Here is a 19,186-nt window from a genome sequence, read left to right as displayed (position 1 = left end):
TATAGAAGATTAACTGGGTCTACAGTAATGTCTGGTATGTTGTCAATAAAATTTCTGAATATGAACTCCTGATTAAGATAACTAATACTGATATAATAGGGCTAGCAGAAACATGGTACCACCCGGAAATTCATCTTATTGCTAAATATGGTTGATAAATAAACACACATTACAGCTGTGTGTGTACTGGTCACATTCATAGATGATAAAACATTGTCGAATATGGTACATTACAGTATGTATAATGTATTTAGGAAAGATAGGAGTCTGGCTTCTTATCCGAAGCAGCTGGAGTGCGAAAAGGGTTTTTACCTAGTCTGAAGTTATGTCTAGCAGCATAGAGTCTATGTGGTGCAAATTAATTGGAAGCAAAGGTGTAATGAGAGTGGAAGTAAGCTATTGACCAGAAGATTGTGAAGAGTATGACAAGAGTCTTTACATGCAGATGGAATTGGCAGGCAAGCAAGCAAGAATATGTTATTATGGGGGACTTTAATCTGACCTAGATTGATTGGAATAAGTGGGAAAGAAACTCACTATGGAGAAAAAATTAAAAAAAAAAAAATAACTGGATGATTATTATTTGTACCAGCAAGTTACAGAAAGTACTAGGGATGAGAATATCCTTGACCTCATCATTACTAATGAATCAGATGACATCACAGTACTTAAAATACAAGAATCATTGTTAGGAAGTGGTCATGCAATCATCAGTTGGAAGATGAAGAAAGATGTTCCAGTAGTTAAAGGTAGCAGCATGGAGTTTAACTTCAGAAGAGTGGATTTTGACAATTTATGGGGCTGTATGGCATATATTGGGTGGATTGCCAGGGGAGAATGAATACATTTGAATTATGCAATACTTTTAAAGAAAAAATCACAGAAGCCATGAATTCATGGAGGATCCTTAAATGAATGAAGTGAAGCTGACGGGTCAAATAGAGCAGCAAAAGATAGTATGGAATCGTTACAGACTGATAAAAACCACTGAAGCCTACAATGGTACAAGTTTATCTGTAATATTACCACAAATAAGGTTCGGGAGGCCAAGGCTGTATATGAGAAAGCATTGGCTAAGAGAGCAAAGAATGAGGAAAACAAATTTTCATACCCTTATGCACTTAGTGTGGGAAGTTCTTAGATAACCCAGCTGATGTGGATGAATTGAATAGGTACTTTGCATTGCTCTTTACTGATGAAAGACCCTTGATGTTGAGAAGAGGATGTGCAAGTGAGGCCAACCCATATGAAATTAGTGCATTTGTAATTATAGATGATTGCTTATTTGAAAAACTTTTGAGCATAAAGGCAAGTAACACTTCCGGAGTTGATGGCATATACCATCAACTTCGGTAGTTTTGTAGGAGACCACCAGGGAGTGTATTGAACCATTGAAGTTAATTATCAGGGCATCTTTTTGACTCTGGGGAGATTCCTTTGGATTGGAGAAGTGCCAGTGTATCGCCAATATATAAAGGCTGGTGACTACAGACCAGTTAGTCTGACTTCATTGGTAGGAATAATCTTAGAGGCAATGATTAAGAGTGCAGTCCAGAGACATTAAGATAGATATGGCATTCTGAAGGATAAGCAATATGGTTTTGTTTAGAGAAGTCATGTGTAACTAATGTGTCAATAATGTCGGTTTCCTATTAGTGATATTATTGTCTAAATGTATGTTTCTTTATATTGTACTTTAACTCCCTATATCTGTCTCAGTAGTTGTCCCAGGGCAAGCTCAGCATTGTCAGTATATTTCTACAATATAAATAACTTAGGCTATTATGGCACAGTTACTCATGACCTCGATGTATGGAACAATTTTAACATAGTTTATTTGGATTTTAGCAAAGCATTTGACTCAGTCCCTCATGAAAGGTTACTGTATAAGCATGAATGGGTTGGAATTACTGTTATAATTCAAAGATTGCTCGGTGGTTGCATAAGGCAGAGGATTGTCATTAATAAATATTCTTCAGATTCATATAATGTCACAATTGGGATGATTCTTTGACCAATGTTGTTTATCATTTTCTTAAATGACATTGATGAAGGGATAGAAGGCGTGTTGTCAATATTTGCAGACTACATAAAGATTGGTAGAGTCGTTAATGAATAGTGGCAAGCAGTGCTCCTCCAGGATGACTTGAACAGAATTCAGGACTGGTCAAGAAAAGTGGCAGCTAAGTTTTAATGCAGCAAAATGCAGGGTCTTGCATGTGGAGAAGAGCAAATCCAAAATAAATTATGTAGTTGGTTGAGTTGAATTAAAAGCGGTGGAGGAAGAAAGGGATTTGGAAGTTATGATATGGGCAGACAAAGTTTTCTGAACAGTGTAAACAGGCAGCCAGGAAAGTCTGGGGTCCTATCAGTGATTTATCGAACGCTATCCTGTAGAGATAGGGAGGTCATAATCCCACTATATAAGGCAATTGTAAAACCAAATTTGGAATACTGTGTTCAAGTATGGAGACATAATATGAAAACACACATTAAGCTTCTTGAATGGGTAAAAAGACAGCAACTCGAATGGTGAGATTGGCAGGACGACACTTGAGTGTATGAGGAAAGACTGATTATGTGGGATACAGAGCTTGGTAATCAGGCACCTCAGAGGTGACCTGATTGAAGTTTATAAGACACTGAAAGTGATTAGTAAAGTGAGTGAAGGGGGAATTAGCATTAACAAAGGCACTGATGCAAGAAAGCAAGCTTATATAGCATTAGCCAAAAAAAAAAAAAAAAATCCCATTTCACATATCCATTTGCTCTAAAACTTTGTCCAGGTCTTCCTTGAATTTATTTAAGCTATCAACTTCCATGACAGATGGAAGTTTGTTTCAGTAATCAACTGCCCTCTGGCTAAAGGCAAATTTCCACACATCTATTCTACAACTCTCCTTCCTCAATTTCAATTTATGACCCCTCAGGTTTGTAATCTGAGCAAGAGGCAAATTCCCATCAGCATTGAGCCTGCTCAACCCATTCACGGGCCTTATACACCTCAATCAGATCACCTCACTGTGCCTAGTCTCCAGATGCTGCAATTTGCAGAACTCAAGCCTTTCTCGGTAAGAGGACCCCTTTGTTCCCTCACCATCCTTGTTGCCCTTCTGTGTACTGTTCTAGCAACTCTACATCCTTCCAAAAATGAGGCCTCCAGACCTGTACACATTACTCAAGGTGTGACTGGACCATTGCCTTGTACAAAGGGATAATTACCTCCTTATCCCTACTAGAAAAATTCCTATATGTCATTGACAAGACCCCACAATCTGCTTTGGTAGACTGTTTGCACTGCTTAGAAAAATTCATATCTGACTGCACAATAACTCCCCCCACAGGTCTTTTTCATTATCCACTACCCTGAATGTAGTACCACACAGTTATGTATTTCTGGGGTTACTTCTACCCATATGCAGTACTTTGCATTTGTCAATGTTAAACTTCAGTTGCCACTTCTTAGTCCATCTACCCAGCTTTTCTAGATCCTGTTGCAGGAGCCTATTGTCATTAACAACCTTGCCAACCTTTGTATCATGTGCAAACTTGGACATTAAGCCTGATATATACCTTCAACAAAGGCCTCCATAGCCGAGTGGTCAGGAGCTGGAGTGCAATAGCACACGCTCTTTGAGTAGACCGGGGTTCAAGCCCCTGACTGCTAAATATGGTCGATCTGCCAACCCGCATACTACCAGCATGGTAGATTATGGTCCATGTCCCTCAGCATGAATTGTTGAGGAGGCTTCCATCCTGCAGTGGGTTGATAATGGCTGCAGTTTACCTTTTTTACCTTCATCAATATCATTGATAAATATACAAAACAACAATGGGCCCAACACTGAACCCTGGGGTACTCCACTAATAACATTAATCCATGAAGAGTAGTGTCCATTGATTACCACTCTTTGCCATCTCCCACTCAACCATTCCTCTATCCATTGGAGCAACTTGCACTTAATACCATACTGCTCCAATTTGAAAAGCAGTCTTCCAGGTGCAAGAGTATCAAAAGCTTTTCAAAGTATATGATATCAATTATTCTTTGAATCCGGTTCCTATGTGACCATATTGTAGTATCCAATCAAATTGGTCAGACAAGACTACCCCTTAAAAAACCCATTCTGTGTCTGAACTATTACTGTAGTCTTGTCTAATTAAAGAAGTGATCCTGCATCACTTCTGTAATTAGTGATTCCATTATTTACCCCGGAACAGAAGTTAAACTAACACGTTTATAATTATTTGTGTCACCCTTTGAACTCCTCCTCTATGAATTGGGGATACATTTGTACATCTCCAGTCCATGGGGACCTCACCTGAATCTAAGGATCCTCTCATAATTATGTCTAAGGGTTTGCTTTATTCCTTTGCTGCTGCCTCCAATATAACTGGATAGTTCCGATCCACCCCAAGTAAGTTTCTTATGTTTAACTTCAACGATTTCTCCTGCACTTTGCTCTCTGTAATTACAAAATCATTAAACTCCCTGTTAGAGTTTAATAAGCTTCTGTTCTCTACTTCCCTACAGAATTCCTCTTGTGAATGTAGATGAAAAATACTCATTCAGTTTGTCAGCTATCTGAGCAGGATCATCAGCAGTGGAACCATCGATATCAAGTGGACCAACTTGATTCATCCCCGTCCTTCTAGAGTTTATATAAGTAAAGAATTCCTTGCTGTTTTTCTTTGCATTCCTTGCCAAAGATTTCTCATAATCTGCCTTCATAATTCTTTATAACAGTGAATTCTCGCTGTTATAAAGAATTGCAAAATTAGTAGCCATAAATTCAAATTGCAGGGGTTGATGTTTAGATTACATTGTAGAAAGTTTTCTTTTAGCCTTTGAGTCATTGATTGTTGGAATAAATTGCCCTTGCAGGTAGTTGAGGCTGACAGTTTGAATAAATTCAGAGGTCAACTGGATAGTTACCTGTGTGACGAGGGAAGCATATAATTTGTATTTTCTTGTCTACTTGGGTTTTTTTTTTTTCTTTTTTTTGCTAGTGCAATAAAAGGCTGTGGTTTCCTTGCACTATATGGCTAATACTGTTGCCGTTACTATTTAGAATGGTATATAGCTGCATAAAAATAATTAATATTAAAATACAAAAAGTTCAAGTGACAAAATTATGCACGTTAGGTATCTTATACAGCTCTGTATTCCCCAGTTTTAAAAGAAATTTGTCTTAAATTTTAAATTCCTTTCAAAATTGAATAATGCAGAGTTGTGTAAAAGAACCAGTTGAAATACTTAAAAATGTTAAAAAAAAAAAAAAAAAGTGCAGAAGCATCATTCTTAAATAGCTGTAATGGAAAATCCATGTTTATGTGAATTGGTTATTTCCAGAACAGAAATTGTACAGTAATTTGAAACATGTTAAAGAAAGCAGAAAGCTGTTTTATTTTTATTGTAATTTTTTTTTCTGTGGTCAGTGCTGTACAAGCTTGCTTTTTTCATATATGCCACTACGGATATTAATACTAAAGATACGTGAAGCTAATGTCCCTATTGATGAAAATGCTCAAAGGGTTAAAGATATGTTTTTATTAGTAGTGGCAAATGATTCAAGAAAGTAAGCTTATACAGCGTCGGCCAAAAAAACCTTCCTATTTCAACTACCCATTCCCTCCAATAGTTTCTCTAGTTTCTCCTTGAATTTATTTAAACTGCCCACTTCCACAAGAACAGATGGAAGTTTGTTCCAGCAATCAACCACCCACTGGCTAAAGGCAAACTTCTGTACATCTGTTTTGCATAAATACTTCTTCACTTTGAATTTGTTTTCCCCCTCATGTGCATAGTCTGCACAAGAGGAAGAATACCATTAGCAATGAGCTTGCTTAACCCCTTGAAGCCTTAAACACCTCACTGAGATAACCTTCTCACAGCTGCCTAGTCTACACATGTTGCAATTTGCAGAACCGAAGGCTTTCTTGTAACAGCACTCTTTGTTCCCCTCACCAATCTCGTTGCCTTTCTCCGAACCCATTCCAGCAGCTCTACATCCTTCCTAAAACGAGGCTTCCAAACCTGTATGCATTACTCAAGATGTGCCTGACTATTGTCTTATGTAATAGAATAATCATTTCCTTATCCCTGCTAACAAAATTCCACTATATGCAGTAGAGCATCGATAATCCGAACTAATTGGGACTGGGGATAGTTTGACTTCAGATTTGTTTGGATTTTCGAACTTATCAAAAATAATTCTGGAGATTGAAAAAAAAAAAAAAAAAAAGGTTTAGTAAGTTTAAGTAGGTGGTAGATGACTTTCATCAACCGGTGAAATACCACCACTTTGCTTATTGGAGGCTTGAAGTGGTGAAACCCATGTTTAGTCTCTAGAGTAAAGTTTCCGGCATCCCCCTCCCCCCATACTTCTCCTTCAACCCATGCACGGTACTAAGTACTATAGGTTTTGATACCTTTCGTGTTTGGGGTTTTCATAAAAAAAAAAAAGAAAGAAATAAAAACACTAAGTTGTACTTAGATAGTTTATTCATAGGTAACAAAACAAGTAGAACTTCCAGCCACAATAACACACACATGTATAGGCCTTTAACAAAAATTATTACAGTACTTTTTTGCTGCTCCATTTTCAAACTTCATTTCTTTGCAGCCAGATTTCTCACTCTTTTCAGAAAGAGTAGTGGAGTTGGATAGCATTGTTTGTTGATCGTTTGTCAATTCAGCATTCAGTTTGTTTGTCAATTTACATGTATCATTTAATTTTGTTAATTGGTAAGGTAATAAAAGTAACTTTGTGCTTTATATCTTCATTTTTTTAGCCTGTGGATAATATTACTCCAATTTTCGCTTATTAGAATCATTTAATAGAATCAAAATTCAATTCGAATATGTGATCAAGTTAACCAGCACTTACTGTAATTATTTTATGGCACCAGCATAAAAAAAAATAAATGCTAGCTCATTTGGATTTTTTATGTTCTACTGTATCATTCACAAAACCCTGGCAGCCTGTCTGCACTTCTCAGAAAATTTCATATCCGACTGCACAGTTACCCCCAGGTCTTTTTCATTTTCCTCTCACTGAGTATAGTACCATACTCTTGGTATGTTACTCAGGGGCTACTGCTGACCGCCGACCGGGCTAGCCGGGTGGGTAAAGCGCCTGCCTGGCAACCCAAAGGTCGCGGGTTCGAATCCCGCCTCGGGCTTGGATCAAAGTACTGCAAAAAACCTTGGGAGGTGCACTATGGCCACAGAAGCCGATGCGCCGATAACTACTAAAAAAAAAAAAAAAAAAAAAAAAAAAAAAAATACTGTTGACCATATGCAGTGCATTGCATTCGTCAAAATTAAACTTCAGTTGCCACTTCTCAGCCCACTATGCCCAAATTTTCTAGATCCTGTTGCAGCAGCAAAATATCGTCATTTCTATCATTAACCAACCTGCCATCCTTTGTAACATCTGCATACTTAGACATTAAGCTTGATATGCCTTCATCAGTATCATTGATAAATATTGAAAACGTCATGGACTAATGTTATATTAGTCCATGATGAGCAGTGTCTGTTGACACTGCTCTGTCTTCCAATTTCTGTTTTCTGCCACTCAATCAACCCTTTATCCATAGCAGTAACTTTGTCATAATACCACACTGCTGCAATTTGTACAGCAGTCTTTTATGTGTAACAGTATCAAAGACTGAAATTCGAGTATAATATATCAAAATTATTTTTTACATCATAGTATCCATTCAAATTGGTCAGCCCAAGTTTCTCCTTCACAAACCCATGTTGTATCTGAAGTGTAACTGCACTCCTGTCTAGATGATCCTGCTTTGCTTCTTTAACCAGTGACTCTATTATTTTGTCTGGAACAGATATTAAGCCAACAGGTCTGTAATCGTTTGTGTCATCCTTTGATTCCCGTTAGTGAATTGGGGATACATTTGCACACCTCCAATTTGTAGGAACTTCCCTTGAGTACAATATTGTTCTCATAATTACGGCTTAAGGATTCCTTAGCTTCCTCCATCCCAGGTGCCTTTTTTTTTTTTTTGTTTAACTTCAACAGTTTTAATTTCACTTTCCTCCCAGTTATTGCGAAATCATAGCTCCTTATTAGGATTTGATAAACTTCTGGCATTCCTAAAGGATTCTTCCTGTGCAAATGTAGATGCAAAATACCTGAGCAGGGTTTTCAACAGTTAACAAATTGACATGAAGTAGGCCGGTGTGATTTATCCCCTTCCTTTTAGTGTTTACACAAGTAAAGAAGACTTTACTGTTTTTCTTTGCATCCTTTTTCCAAATATTTCTCATAATCTGCCTTAGCTTACCTAACCTCCTTTGTGACTTAATTATGGACTATTTTATATCTACATTAGGCTTCTATGTCACCTGATAATTTCTTTGAATCCCATGCATTTTTATTTTCTACCACTAGTCTCATTAGCTCATCAGATATCCATTTAGATCCAAAGCCTTGTACAGTATTTCTTAGTAGATATGAAAAATCTAGTAGCTTCTATGATTATGAGAATGGGCCATTTACTAGCCAATTCTGTTTATCTGTGTGGTTATTATACTCAGAATTATTAGGCCGATAACCCATTCCTACTCTCATTTTTGCTTTCTCGTTGCTTATGTCACACCAACTGGTTCAACATTAAATTAGAGAGTCTTATAATGGGGGATTTTAAATTCCCAGATATTGACTGGAATTTGGGGGCTGGTCACTCACACACTAGTAAGGCTTTTGTGGATTTATTGGATGATTGTTTTCTACATCAGCATGTTCGGAAGGCAACTAGTGGAAGTAGTACTCTTGATTTGATTATCAGTAGTGATTCTTCATGCATTAAGAATCTGCAGGTAAATGAACCACTAGGTGACAGTGATCACAGTGTACCATTAGGGGTAAAGGGAAAGGTTATTGCTTTCGTAAAGGAGACTAAGATGGACTGAGACAGTATTTAAATTCTATACAGTGGGACCAACTGATAATGTTATCAACAGCAAATTCAAAATGGGAAGCATTCAAAGACCTTATCTTGGAAGCTACTAGGCTTTACATACCAACTAAGAAATATTGTTCAAGATTTAGGCCTAAGTGGATGTCAGATGAACTAATGAGACATATGGCAGAGAAGAAAAATGCATGGGATACATACAATTTAACACGTGACACAGAAGCCTATGATAGATACAAGTTGATCTGTAACCAAGTTACAAAGGAAGTTAGGCAGACGAAGGCAGATTACGAGAAATCTTTGGCGAGGGATGCAAAGAAAAACAGCAAACAGTTCTTTACTTATGTAAACTCTAGAAGGAAGGGGATGAATCAGATTGGTCCACTTGATATCGATGGGTCAACTGTTGATGATCCTGCTCAGGTAGCTAACAAACTAAATGAATATTTTGCATCGACATTCACACATGAGGAGTTATTCAGCGAGGGGAATGCCAGAGGTGTATTCAACTCTGGCAGTAAGCTAGAGAATCTTGTAATAACTGAGAGTAAAGTGGAGGAGAAATTGTTGAAGATAAACACAAGAAAGGCACCTGGGGTGGATGGGATCGTTCCAGTTATATTAAAGGAGGCAGCAAAGGAAGTAAGCAAACCCTAGCCATAATTATGAGAGCTTCCTTGGACTCAGGGGAAGTACCCATGGACTGGAGATGTGCAAATGTGACCCCAATTCACAAAGGAGGATCAAAGGGCGACACAAGTAATTATAGACCTGTTAGTTTAACTTCTGTTCCCGGAAAATTAATGGAGCCACTGGTTAAAGAAGCACTGCAGGATCATCTAGACAAGACTTCAGTTATAGCTCGGACACAGCATGGTTTTGTTAAGGGGAAGTCTTGCCTGACCAATTTGATTGGATACTATGATGCAGTCACAAAAGAACTGGATGCAGGGAATAACTTTGATATTATATACTTGGATCTTAGAAAGGCTTTTGATACTGTTGCACATGGAAGACTTCTGCACAAATTGGAGCAGTGTGGCATTGGAGCCAAATTGCTGCTATGGATAAAGGGGTGGTTGAGGGGGAGAAGACAGAGAGTGGTAATCAATGGACACTGCTCATCGTGGACTAATGTTATTAGTGGAGTCCCTCAGGGTTCAGTATTGGGTCCATTATTATTTTCTGTATTTATAAATGATATTGATGATGGTATATCAAGCGTAATGTCCAAGTTTGCAGACGATACGAAGGTTTGCAGGGTTGTCAAGGACACTACTGACACTATTCTACTGCAACAGAATCTGGAAAGGTTGAGCAGATGGGCTGAGAGGTGGAAAATGAAGTTTAAGATTGACAAATGTAAAGTACTACATATGGGAAACAGCAACCCCAGAGCAATGTATCAACTCTGTGGTACTACACTGACAGTGGTAGAGAATGAAAGGGACTTGGGGGTGGTTGTGCAGGCAGATATGAAGTTCTCTGAGCAGTGCAGACGGGCTGCAAGAGTAGCTCATGGTGTATTGTCAATGATATATAGAAATTCTTCTAGCAGGGATAAGGAGGTGATTATTCCCTTGTATAAGGCAATGGTCAGGCCACACCTAGAGTACTGTATACAGGTCTGGATGCCTCATTTCAAGAAGGATGTAGAGCTGCTGGAACGAGTACAGAGAAGGGCAACAAGATTAGTGTATGGAACAAAGGGGTGCTCTTACGAAGAAAGGCTTAAGTTTTGCAAATTACAGTGTCTGGAGACTAGGCACCAGCGAGGTGATCTGATAGAGGTGTATAAAGCCTTGAATGGTTTGAGCATGCTCAATGGTGATAGGATTCTTCCTCTTGCTCAGAATAATCACGTGAGAGGGCATAAATTCAAATTGAGGAAAGACAGATATAGGATAGACGTGCGGAAATTTGCCTTTAGCCAACGGGTGGTTGGTTGGTAGAACAGACTTCCATCCCTTGTCGTGGAAGTTGATAGCCTAAATAAGTTTAAGGCTCAGCTGGACAGGTATTTCGAACGAACAGAGGGGTGAAGTGGAAGTGGTTATTTTTTATTTATTTATTTATTTTTTTTTTTGGCTGATGCTGCATAAGCTTGCTTTCTTGCATCAAATGCCTCTGCTAATGCTAATTACACTACTCATCCATTTCAACTTGATGCACTGCCTTGAATTTGGTTTCTGAACTGAGAGCATAATTGCCCCCCCACTAACCTATCCTATCTATCATTACACATTGTACTCCCCATATTCACATTCTGTATCTCTTATATCTGAGTGACACCACATCTCTGATATCCCAACAATGACTGCATTTGATGACTTGTCCACCTCTTCAAATTAATCAAATTTATTTACTCTGCTCCTAGCAGTGGTGTACACGCAAGTATACATGCACTTGTTCTTTTTGTTAGTTACCCCAAATACAAGTCATGTTATTTTTAAAGAAAATCCCAAACACAAGAGGTACTAGTATCTACAGTACTTAGTACCATGCATGGGTTGAAGGTTGAGAAGATGAAAGAAAATACTTGTTGACATTAGATTTGAACTTCTGTGGATTGTAATTTTCAGGAATTACTTGTGAAGGTTGTTCCTGAAAATGGAATCTGAATGAATAAATGAAGAAGAAAAGTTAATTCTGTAAGTTTGAAATTGGACTGTAAAAGGATGTTGACTGGTTGCAGTGCATGTTTGAACTGGTTTAGAAGAGAATGCTAGAATTAGAGATGCCAGTTCGTAAGAACAGTGTCCATTGAAGTATATATAGAAAAGGCATGCATCAGAAACAGAATGTCTATGAGACAGAGAATGGAGAGACTCTGTTATAGATGAGTTGTTAATTAACCTAATTGGCCTCTTTTGAATGGAATATATAAGCGTGAGAGAGGTTTTAGGCAAATATGGAGGATGTGGAAAACTCAGGGAATGACCACCGCATATCCCCGGAGCAATATGGCCTTAGTTGCTAATGCTCCTAAAAAAAAAAAGTTTTTGGGGTGCCACCCCAGATGTGGGAACAATATTCCATGGTAGGCCTGATTTGTGATTTGTACAGAGTGAACAGCTGTTTGGAAGAAAAGTAACGCTGAGAGCAAAAGACAAAACTCAGTTTTTTAGACACAGGTGATGAAATATTTGGAATGTGCTTGTGCCAAGAGAGATTAGAAGTTAGGGTAATCCCCAGTAGAGATATATGATCTTGCCTAGAAATTGAAGATAGACATAGGAGCAGAAGAATACTTTTTGTGAGATATAAGATAGAACTGAGTTTTTTAGGAGGATTGAAATCAACTAAGTTATCTTTGCCCCACTGGAGAATTACCCGAAGATCAGCATTTAAGGAATTAATAGTAGATATTCAAGAAGTTGAAACTGATTATACAGGGCACGGTTTCTCAAACAGAAAGGTGGAATGCCGTGTGCTATCATCAACAAAACTATGGACAGGATTTTCGGTCAGTGGAAGAAGATCATTAGCATTAGTAGAGGCATTTGATGCAAGAAAGCAAGCTTATGCAGCATCAGCCAAAAAAAAAATAAAAAATAAAAATAAATAAATAAAAAATAACCACTTCCACTTCGCCCATCTGTTCTTTCGAAATACCTGTCCAGCTGAGCCTTAAACTTATTTAGGCTATCAACTTCCACTGCTCAGAAAACAAAACTTCATATCTTCCTGCTCAACCACCCCCAGGTCCCTTTCATTCTCTACCACTGTCAGCGTAGTACCACAAAGTTGATATGTTGCTCTTCGGTTGCTGTTTCCCATATGTAGTACTTTACATTTGTCAATGTTAAACTTCATTTGCCACCTCTCAGCCCATCTGCTCAACCTTTCCAGATTCTGTTGCAGTAGAATAGTGTCAGTAGTGTCCTTGACAACCCTGCAAACCTTCGTATCGTCTGCAAACTTGGACATTAAGCTTGATATACCATCATCAATATCATTTATAAATACAGAAAATAATAATGGACCCAATACTGAACCCTGTGGGACTCCACTAATAACATTAGTCCACGATGAGCAGTGTCCATTGATTACCACTCTCTGTCTTCTCCCCCTCAACCACCCCTTTATCCATAGTAGCAATTTGCCTCCAGTGCCACACTGCTCCAATTTGTGCAGCAGTCTTCCATGTGCAACAGTATCAAAAGCCTTTCTAAGATCCAAGTATATAATATCAAAGTTATTCCCTGCATCCAGCTCTTTTGTGACTGCATCATAGTATCCAATCAAATTGGTCAGGCAAGACTTTCCCTTAACAAAACCATGCTGTGTCTGAGCTATAACTGAAGTCTTTTCTAGATGATCCTGCAGTGCTTCTTTAACCAGTGGCTCCATTAATTTTCCGGGAACAGAAGTTAAACTAACAGGTCTATAATTACTTGTGTCACCCTTTGATCCTCCTTTGTGACTTGGGGTCACATTTGCACATCTCCAGTCCATGGGTACTTTCCCTGAGTCCAAGGAAGCTCTCATAATTATGGCTAGGGTTTGCTTACTTCCTTTGCTGCCTCCTTTAATATAACTGGAACGATCCCATCCACCCCAGGTGCCTTTCTTGTGTTTATCTTCAACAATTTCTCCTCTACTTTACTCTCAGTTATTACAAGATTCTCTAGCTTACTGCCAGAGTTGAATACACCTCTGGCATTCCCCTCGCTGAATAACTCCTCATGTGTGAATGTCGATGCAAAATATTCATTTAGTTTGTTAGCTACCTGAGCAGGATCATCAACAGTTGACCCATCGATATCAAGTGGACCAATCTGATTCATCCACTTCCTTCTAAAGTTTACATAAGTAAAGAACTGTTTGCTGTTTTTCTTTGCATCCCTTGCCAAAGATTTCTCATAATCTGCCTTCGCCTGCCTAACCTGCTTTGTAACTTGGTTACAGATCAACTTGTATCTATCATAGGCTTCTGTGTTACGTGTTAATTTGTATGTATCCCATGCATTTTTCTTCTCTTTCCATGTGTCTCATTAGTTCATCTGACATCCACTTAGGCCTAAACCTTGAATAATATTTCTTAGTTGGTATGTAAAGCCTAGTAGCTTCCACGATAAGTTCTTTGAATGCTTCTCATTTTGAATTTGCTGTTGGTAACATCATCAGTTGGTCCCACTGTATAGAATTTAAATATTGTCTCAGTCCATCGTAGTCGCCTTTACCAAAGCAATAACCCTTCCCTTTACCCCTAATGGTAGTTACCTCTTTGAGTAAATCCCACTTCAGCACACTGTGATCACTGCCACCTAGTGGTTCATTTACCTGCAGATTCTTAATGCATGAAGAATCACTACTGATAATCAAATTAAGAGTATTACTCCCTCTAGTTGCCTCCCGAACATGCTGATGTAGAAAACAATCATCCAATAAATCCACAAAAGCCTTGCTAGTGTGTGAGTGACCAGCCCCCAAATTTCAGTCAATATCTGGGAAATTAAAATCCCCCATTATAAGACTCTCTGATTTACTGGTCCACTCTATTTCCCTGTACAGTTTCTTATTATACTCATCAGAGTCATTAGACCTATAGCACACTCCTACTGTCAATTTTGATCTCGCTATGCTTATGTCACACCAAACTTACTCGACACTGCACTGTCCAGCGATGTCGACTGGCTTCACTTAGGACATAGACATAGGAGCAGAAGAATACTTTTTTGTGAGATATAAGATAGGACTGAGTTTTTTAGGAGGATTGAAATCAACTAAGTTATCTTTGCTCCACTGGAGAATTACCCGAAGATCAGCATTTAAGGAATTAATAGTAGATATCCAAGAAGTTGAAACTGATTATACAGGGCACAGTTTCTCAAACAGAAAGGTGGAATGCTGTGTGCTATCATCAACAAAACTGGACAGGATTTTCGTTCAGTGGAAGAAGATCATTAATATACAAGAGAAAAAGAGTGGGAGAAAGAACGGAACCTTGAGGAACATCTGCATTAGTGGAGAAATTAGAAGATAGAGAACCATCTACCATCAGCTGCAGTGAGCAGTCAGAGAGAAAACTGGATAACCAATTACAAAAAACAGTTGGCAAACCATAAGATGGAAGCTTATTTAGAAGACCTTTATGCCAAACACCATCAAAAGCCTTGAAATGTCAAGAGCAACAGGTTGCTTCAGTTTCACTAAATTTTCCCATAGATGGGTAACGTAAGCCAGAAAAGTTTCTAGATAGTTTTAAGAGTTGGCAGTTAATCGATTTCTCCATTACTTTGCAAAGAGTAGAAGTAAGTGCAATGGAACGATAACTGGATAGAAGGATCTGTCACCCTTTTGGCAAAGTAGGGGCAGCAAGATTATACACTAGCTGATCTGGAAGTTTCCTAGAGAGTTACCAGTAGGTTTGGTCCAGTGGAATATCTAGTGGCCAGCCTGTGAACACCATTTTAGAGCTGTACCCTCAAAATGTACAGAAGATTGGATCTAGTGAGGACATCCATTAAAATCTCAAAGCCATCAATTAAAATGCATGATGGAAGGGTTGGATAGTTGAGGGCAAAGCTATGGCAAACCCTTCAACTATCCAACCCTTCCATCATGCAATTTTATTGAATGGCTTTGAGATTTTAATGGATGTCATCACTAGATCCAATCTTCTGTACATTCTTCGAGGGTACAGCTCTTACAATGGTGTTCACAGGTGTGCCACCTAGATATTCACTGGGACCAAACCTACTGGTAACTCTCTCGGAAACTTCCAGATCCAGCTAGTGTATAATCTTGCTGCACCGTACTTTGCCAAAATTAAGTGCACTTGACTTGTGTCACCCAAAAATAAGTTCCATCAATGTTTTTAGACTCCCAGGTAGGTAGAAAGCACAACTTGGCATGTCTGAGAGAGTGTCTGCAACAGCCTCAAGGACCATGTGTTTACTTGTTCCATGATGACTCACAGCAGGCCTTGAAAATACCCAGCACCTTGCTTTCCAGGCTGCTGCACTTTCCAATAGAAGCAGTGAAAGAATCATTTTCATCTTTGCTTGCAGTTATTGTTAATCTAATAGTCTGTGTATCTCCACAGGCTACCAGTTTTCTGACCCCCCCCAACACTGCTCCAATAGCATGAGGAAATATTCTTGCACCCCTTTCTATTTAAGTGTATCCCATCCTGATAGAAGCAGTTTCTCCTGTTAACAAGCACAAACCACACGGAGATCAAATAGATGGCATCTAAAACATCAAATATTTAATATGATAGAAGCTACAGTATATGGCCATAGAAATAAATTTGGAAAAATGAGGACTGCGTTGAATTTTTATGTTTGTGGTCAGTAAACTGACACAGAAGAACAACTTTGTCTCCACTGTAAGATACACGTTTAATCAAATAACATAACTAAAAGACTAATCTGTTATTTGTGTAAACATATAAAATACTGTAATGTGACAACTTTTTTTTTTATGGTGGGTTAGATTTCTTAACTAATAGTGGTTTGTCTCAGTGGCCACATATCTGGTGACTTGTGAATAATGAAGCAGTTTTATGTAAGTTACCATAGAGTATAAAGCATTTACTTATTGTAGTCAAAAGTCTGTTTGTCTTGTCAACTGTTTATAATAGTTTTGGTTATACAGTATAAAGAAATAGAGGATATCCCTCTTCTTATAATTACCTACCGGCTACAGGCCTTTGAATTTCATCAAAGCCATCTACACCTTTTAACGATTAACAATTCTCTGGATACTTATGTACTTATTTATTCTTTACTTATGTAAACTCTAGAAGGAAGGGGATGAATCAGATTGGTCCACTTGATATCAATGGTTCAACTGTTGATAATCCTACTCAGGTAGCTAAAAAACTAAATGAGTATTTTGCATCTGCATTCACACATGAGGAGTTATTCAGGGAGGGGAATGCCAGAGGTGAATTACACTCTGGCAGTGAGTGAGATGATTCTGTAATAACAGAGTAAAGTGGAGGAGAAATTGTTAAAGATAAACATAAGAAAGGCACCTGGGGTGGATGGGATCTATCCAGTTATATTAAAGGAGGGCAGCAAAGGAAGTAAGCAAACCCTTACCTATAATTATGAGAGCTTCATTGGACCCAGGGGAGGTACCCATAGACTGGAGATGTGCAAATGTGAACCCAGTTCATAGAGGATCAAAGGGCAACACAAGTAATTACAGACCTGTTAGTTTAACTTCTGTTCCAGGGAAATTAATGGAGGCACTGGTTAAAGAAGCACTGTAGGATCATCTAGACAAACGTCAGTTATAGCTCGGACACAGCATGGGCTTGTTATGGGGAAGTCTTGTCTGACCAATTTGATTGGATTCTATGATGTGGTCACAAAGGAACTGAATGCAAAGGATAATTTGGATATCATATACAGTAAAAGTCCAAAAATCCAGACTGCTCAGGGCGGATTTGCGATTTATACAGAGTGAGCAGCTGTTTGGAAGAAAAGTAACGCCGAGAGCGAAAGAGAAAACCAAGTTTTTTAGATGCAGAGGAAGCAATATTTGTAATGTACTTGTGCCAAGAGAGATTAGAAGTCAGGGTAATCCCCAAAAGAGATATATCATTTTGCCTAGAAATCGGAGTGTCACTAAAGATAAGCATAGGAGCAGAAGAATCCTTTTTGCGAGATATAAGACAAGACTGAGTTTTAGAAGGGTTGAAATCAACTAAGTTGTCTTTGCCCCACTGGAGAATTACCTGAAGATTGGCATTTAAGGAATTGGTAGCAGATTTTCGAGAAGTTGAAGCTGATTGAGCAGGACAAGGTTTCTCAAAATGGAAAGTGGAATGCAATGTGCTATCACTGCAAAACTATGGATAGGATTTCCAGTCAAAGGAAGAAGGTCATTAATGTACAAAAGGAAAAGAGTGGGTGTAAGAACTGAACCTTGGGGGACACCGGCATTAGTGGAGAAGTTAGAAGACAGAGAGCCATCTACCATTACCCTCAGTGAGCGATCAGAGAGAAAACTGGACAACCAAACCATAAGATGGAAGCTTGTTTAGAAGACCTTGATGCCAAACATGATCGAAAGCACTTGAGATGTCAAGAGCAACTACCTGTGTTTCACCGAACCTTTCCGTTGAATTAGTCCATAAATGGGTAACATAAGCCAGAATATCACCAGTGGATCGACACTGACGGAATCCATACTGGCGATCGTTGATCAGACGGAAGGTTTCTAGGTAGTTTAAGAGTTGGTGGTTAATTGATTTCTCCATTACTTTAGAAAGAGTAGAAGTAATGCAATAGTAGTAGTAGTAGCATGTGATGCAAGAAAGCAAATGTATAAGCTTATGCAGCATCAGCCAAAAAAAAAAAAAAATTAAATCACACCATTCCATCCAAATAGGATGATAATTGGATGGGAGGGATTTGTCACCCTTTTTAGGAACTGGCTGGATATGAGCAAATTTCCAAGCAGAAGGTAAAATACCTTTGGAATAAGAAAGTGAAAAAATGCGGCAAAGAATAGGAGTAAGTTCAGGAGCACAGGTTTTGAGAACAAGTGGAGAAATACCATCTGGACCTGGAGCTTTCTTAGCATCAAGATTCGTCAAAATCCTTCTGACATTCTTTTGATGGAAGACCACAGGAGGCATTGAATGGAGCGTGTTGGGAATGGTGGGAGGTGTTTTACCAAGATCATTAATACATGAGTTGGAAGAAAAATGGGATGCCAGCAGGTCAGCTTTATCCTTGGCTGAAGTGACAACAGAACCATCTGGTTTGGACAGAGGTGGGATTAGAGATGGACAAAAGTTGCGGCCAATAGCTTTGGCAAGAGATCAGAATGCTCTGCTACCATCAGGGCAAGAAGCAAGTATTCTACTTAGCCTGTTCAAACTCTAGTTTGGACTGATTAATGACTGCTTTACAATTGTTGCGAGCTTTAGTGTAGGCAGAAAATGAAACTGAAGAATTAGAAACAAGCCAGTTATGATATACAACATTCTTCTCTTGAACAGCTTTAGCACATTTATTGGAAAACCAAGGTTTAGATAAAGGACGAGATTTTAAAGTGGAGTGTGGGATAAAGGATTCCATTCCTGCAAGAATAATTTCACTAACACGATCTGAGCAAACATTGACATCAGAAGTTTTGAAACAGTAATCCGACCAAGGAAAAGAAGTCTCGCAGGTCATCCCATTTTGCATTCTTGTAATGTCAAACAACACGAGGTTGGGAATAGCCATGAGATAAAGGTTCCGTTGCAGAAGAGACAATCACCAAGTTGTGA

At 38.6% G+C, this 19,186-nt stretch overlaps 1 protein-coding gene across 1 annotated transcript in view; it reads left to right on the top strand.

Moving 5' to 3' along the window:
* The window catches only part of LOC150084900 (regulator of microtubule dynamics protein 1-like), a 131,801-nt gene that overhangs the window by 4,046 nt on the left and 108,569 nt on the right, over positions 1-19,186 (top strand). The window lies entirely within an intron of this gene.

The sequence above is a fragment of the Mastigoproctus giganteus genome, chromosome 6, assembly GCF_048544385.1.
Source record: "Mastigoproctus giganteus isolate SK-2022 chromosome 6, ASM4854438v1, whole genome shotgun sequence".
NCBI classification, from domain to species: domain Eukaryota; kingdom Metazoa; phylum Arthropoda; class Arachnida; order Uropygi; family Thelyphonidae; genus Mastigoproctus; species Mastigoproctus giganteus.
This window is presented reverse-complemented; position numbering and strand designations above follow the sequence as displayed.